Raw genomic sequence first — 5,800 nt, 5'->3', positions numbered from 1 at the left:
CCTCCTCCCCTCTATAACCCCATTCTTCTCCCTTACCTATTCTTTCTCTCCTCCTCCCCTCTATCACCCCCATTCTTCTTTCTTACCTATTCTCTCTATATGGTTGATTCTACCATTTCGAGCGTGGCAGTTGCCAGCACCCACTACACTCTCAGAGTGGTTGGCGTTAGGAAGGGCATCCAGCTGTAGAAACACTGCCAGATCAGATTGGAGCCTGGTGTTGCCATCCGGTTTCACCAGTCCTCAGTCAAATCGTCCAACCCATGCTAGCATGGAAAGCGGACGTTAAACGACGATGATGATTCCTTGTTAGCTCTGTCCCTCCTCATTTAGTTCTATCTCTCAGTTGCTCTCTCTCCTTGTCTAGTTCTCTCTCCTAATTTACCTCTGTTTCTCCTTGTTTGCTCTGTCTCCTTTAGCTTAGTTCTCTCTCTCATTAGCTCTGTCTCATTTAGGTCTCTCTCCTCCTTTACCTCTGGCTCTCTTCATTAGTTCTGTCTCTCTTCATTAGCTCTGTCTCTCTTCGTTTATGTCTCCTAGTTTAGTTCTATCTCTCATTAGCTCTCTCTCTCTTCTCATTTAGTTTCTCTCTCTTCTTTTACCTCTGACTCTCCTCATTAACCCTCTCTCTTCCTCAGCTCTGTTACTCCTTGCTTAGATCTTCGCTCAGACTCTCCTCGTTTACCTGTTTACTCATTAGCTCAACCTTTCCTCGTTAACTCTGACTTTCCTCATTAGCTCTGTCTCTCCTCATTCACTGTCTCATTATTAACATGTTTTTTTTTATTCAGGATAAAATGAAACAATCCACCATCTTGGAAGATGATATTTTACGTCAAGTCAAAGAGAATCGCATGAAAACTGCCAAAGAGATGATCAGAAAGTAAGTTAAGATCCCACTCTCTTCGTTTTTGCTATTCTTGTTGGCATAGTAACTAGCAAAATCAGTAGAGCAGTGGACAAGATGTTTTACACGGAAGCAAAAAGATTACAAATTAATTTTTCCAATTCCAGATTTGAATCAAGTGGTGATAAAGTGAGTGAAGAATTATTGATGCTCATCGCAGAATTCCTTTTCAAAGTCAACAGAAAAACAGGTAAGAAAATTTTTTTAGCCATATTTCTATTTTATCCTTTAACATTCATATTCCTCTGTCAAATATAATGCTTATTTATTTTTATTCTTCATATTGAGAAAACCCGTCAAGCCAAGTGAAATCGTAGTTGTGGCTGATGCCAGTGTCGTGTAACTGACACCCATACCAATGGCTTGTAAAAAACACCATTCGAATGTTGGGGCTCATGGAGGCAGTGACAAGTAACCAAGATCTTTGACAATACACCATGCTTGAGAAGACTCATCAAGCCAAGTGAGATCATAGTTGTAGCCAGTGCCAGTGTTACGTAACTGGCACCCGTGCCAGTTCACATAAAAAGCACCCACTACACTCTTGGAGGGCATCCAGCCGTAGAAACCATGCCAGATCAGACTGGAACCTGGTGCAGCTCCCCAGCTTACCAGTTTTCAGACAAACTGTCCAACCCATGCCAGCATAGAAAACAGATGTTAAATGATGCTGATGAATATTGCATTATCTTGTAGCTTTAAGATTTCAGTGATCTGGTTGTTTATTTTTAGAATGACATTGTAGGGTAGGTATGAGAGGCCAGATCTGGCCAGTTTACAGGAAGGGAACAATTTGCTTATATTGACCCCACTATTTGACTGATACTTGATTTTTATCTTTCCCCCTAACACCCCTGGAAGGATAAAAGGTAAAGTTGACCTCAGTTGGTCTTTGTTAGGGATACGACAACCAATAGTTTTTTTAGCATGTGAACGTGACATTCAACCTGTCATGTCTCTGGAAGTCCGTCTGTCTTCCACTTGTGCTTTCTGGTTCAGGTTTTTTTGTCTGAGAGACAGTTTCGCTTTTTGCCAATCATTATAATACCACACTTATCCAAGTTACAAGTCCTTTTTTTCTTTGCCGGAATCCAGTGAGTTATATTTTATTAGTCTAGTTCTCAAGGCCCAAATTACAGCTACAGTTGAACCCAGACCTTAAAAATGAAGTGGTGCCAAAGTGCTTTTCACAAAAAACCCATTTTATCTGACCATCTACTGATTCTACCAATGCATCACCTCATCAGCAACAGCAACAATAAACTCTTAAATGTTTTGTTTTGTTTCTTTTATGCTAATGAATATTCTTATATTTGCTCAGATCTCGGTTGGACTTTACAAGAGTTAGGAAGCCGTGGCTCTGTTGAAAATCTGCTGCTGCTGAAATCGAAAGGCATCGACACAGGAAATGATATTGTTAGCAAGAACATCTTTTCAGCTTACGTAGTCAGGTAAGCTTTCTTTCGTCTTTATTTCACACTTCTTTCAGTCATTTGACTGTGGCCAACAAGCTCCTTGAAGGGTTTTAGTCAAAGAAAATGACCCCTGTACTTTTTTTTTTTTAAATTTTTTTTTTAAGCCTGGCACTTTTTCTGTCTTTTCCATTTGCTGAACTGCTAAGTTATGGGGGTGTAAACAAATCAACACTGGTTGTCATGCGGTTGGAAGGACAGACAGAAACACAAAGACACATCACACATACACACACACGATGGGCTTTTTTAGTTCCTGTCCACCAGATCCCCTCACAAATCATTGGTTGGCCTGGGGCTATAGTAGAAAACACTTGCCCATGATACCATGCAGTGTTTTCTCTTTCTATGTTTTCAGATTCCACTATTTCTGTTTCTTTCATTGTCTTCCCTTCTCTTTCCCTCTGTGTATATATATATATATATATATGTATATATATTACACACATTTTTTTTTCTCTCCCTGTTTCTTTCTGTGTTCCTTTCTGTAGAAGAGCATAGGCTCGAAACGTTAAAGACTTTTTCAGTTCCCGAGCGTTAAACTGATACATCTGTTTGTTTTCTACACCACCTTTCTTCGTCTTTTGTTTTTTTGTGAATTCTCCCTATATATATATATATATATATATATATATATATTTCTTCATTCAAGTTATTACATTCCTTGATGTAATACATGGACAAAACAAGCAGAATAATATAATAATAATAATGATGATGATGATGATGATAAATTTCTTGAGTAAAAAATGTGAGAAAGTTGGTACTTTCTCTTGGTGTTGTGGTGTAAACTTTTCATCTGACCTGTTTTACTATTATTTCACAGTGACCGTTCCAATGAACTATTGGAGTTTCTGGGGAAAAACCCTGATATGATCAACAGTTTTATTTCTGTAAAAGGCGTGGCACACCTAAAGGAGAAAGACCCAGGAAAATTAGTGACACGTGAGTTAATTATCCCTCTTGCTTGATTCATCATTTTCTTCTACTAACTATCTTTTTTTGTATTTTATGTGAATATACAAAGTTGTTGAGCCCAAAGACGATTTTTGGCAGCTGGATGCCCTTCCCCTTTACAGTGTATATTGGGTGCTTTTCTCTTCATGCCACCAGCACTAGTGAGGCCAAGAAACTTGCAAGAGAAGGAAATATAAAAAAAAAGCCCCCTTTAGTTACATGGGAAACGTGGTATACAGCAAGTAGGAGGAATCCACTGTCATTTTAAATTACACTGGCAGCACAAGACAAGGAATAGAAGAGATGATGTATTGTATAGATGTCTACATGCTGATTGCTTGGAAAATTTTGGTTCATTTATTTTAGTGGCCTTGCCAGTACCGCCTGACTGGCCTTCGTGCTGGTGGCACGTAAAAGCACCCAGTACACTCTCGGAGTGGTTGGCGTTAGGAAGGGCATCCAGCTGTAGAAACTCTGCCAAATAAGATTGGAGCCTGGTGTAGCCATCTGGTTCACCAGTCCTCAGTCAAATCGTCCAACCCATGCTAGCATGGAAAGCGGACATTAAACGAAATTCATGATAAATTTAGTGTATTTCTCTTCACATTTATTTGTGCTTTAACCCTTTTGTTACCATTTTCCTGCTGAAATACTCACTCTTAATTTTGAAATGAAAAATATAGTAAAAATCACTTTATCCTCATTAAGCTGATGTTTAGAACATAAATTAAAATGAAATTTTAATTTTAAGTCTTTAGTTTTCACGCTGGTCATTCCAGGCCCAAATATTCTACCTGTTTTATATTCACACTGACTAGATCAGACCTCTCACACCTACCCTTCAGTGTCAATCACATCATTGAAATTTCAAAGCTACAAGATAATGTCCGATAAATTCAAAACAATGTGAATAAATAAGCATTACATTTGACAAAATAATCTGAAAACTAAAGGATTAAGTCACTTTAAAAGAACATTCAACCACTTGGCATGCTAAATTCTCTCTCTTTTCTTATTTTTTTTCTTCTCTAGTTGAAGAACTTGCTTATAGATGTGAGCCAAGAACGAAAAAATTAATTCTTTGGAATATTTGGCAGACACATTTCTTGGATAATCCTTATAGTTCTTCTGCATCAGTTATTTTAGAGGTAAGCTCTTGCTACATTAAGATACAAAGGATTATGGGGTTTTTTTATTTTTATTTTTTATTTTTTTTTTTTACTGTAAGAGTTGAATTAGAGATTTGTGAAATGATGATTAGGTCCAGACAAATTGATTTCACTAAGGCAGAAGTAGTAATGTCTTTGTTTTCTTCAAATTTTTTCTTTGTTTCTTGTTTCAGAGAAATTCTGATTTACTCCAAAATACCAGTATCTTAGGTCTGTGCAGGAAAGCAGCTCAAGAAAAACGAGTGAGTGATTTCTTTCAATACCTTCTCTTTCCAGCTGTTACTACTGTTGTTTAAACCCAGGTCAACTCCAGTTGTCTTTTTAGGACTATATAGGACTACATTATTTAATGTCCCATCTGTGATCTGAGGCGAGATTTAGTTGCTATTACTATCAAGTTGAATGACCATGTAGCAGCTTCCTACCATGTTATTTCATTACTTTGAATGTAGATGTAGCTGTTGTTAAGCCCTAGGTAGGTTGGTTCTGAGGCAGCAAATCTACAATCAAAAGCACTTAAGCAATGGCCATATCAACTTTCCTGTCATGGTCCATCCAGGATCACATTAGTCAATGTGTAATTTTTTTTTCAAGTTGTAATTTGCTGAAGATTTAGTTGCCATTTCTAACGTGTGGTTAGTCTATTTAGCTCATGATCATCAGGTCGTGAGTTCAATTCCTGGCTGCCTATTGTGTCCTTGGGCAAGACACTTTATTTCATGTTGCTCCAGTCCACTCAGCTAGCACCAATAAGTCGTACTTGTAATTCAAAAGGTCAGCTTTATCACACTCTTTGTCATGCTGAATTTCCCTGAGAACTATGTTATGGGTATGCATGTCTCCTGCTGCCTGCTCCTTGGGAAAAGTTGCCCATGCCCGACCTAGCTGTTAACAAGCTGCCTGGGTCAACCATTGTCACTGCCTCCCATGGTGTCTTTGATACAGTTCATATGGTTGCAAGTATTCGGGTTAAAACACTAAGTTGTCTCCCTTGGAAGTAGGTCCGTGTTGGCACTCCGTCGCTTACGATGTCGAGGGTTCCAGTTGATCCGATCAACGGAACAGCCTGCTCGTGAAATTAACGTGCAAGTGGCTGAGCACTCCACAGACACGTGTATCCTTAACGTAGTTCTCGGAGATATTCAGCGTGACAAGGCTGACCCTTTGAATTACATGCACAACAGAAACCTGGAAGTAAGAGTGAGAGAAAGTTGTGGTGAAAGAGTACAGCAGGGTTCGCCACCATCCCCTGCCGGAGCCTCGTGGAGCTTTAGGTGTTTTCGCTCAATAAACAC

This window comes from Octopus bimaculoides, chromosome 11 (genome assembly GCF_001194135.2).
Source record: "Octopus bimaculoides isolate UCB-OBI-ISO-001 chromosome 11, ASM119413v2, whole genome shotgun sequence".
Lineage (NCBI taxonomy): Eukaryota > Metazoa > Mollusca > Cephalopoda > Octopoda > Octopodidae > Octopus > Octopus bimaculoides.
Note: the sequence above shows the minus strand (reverse complement) of the source record.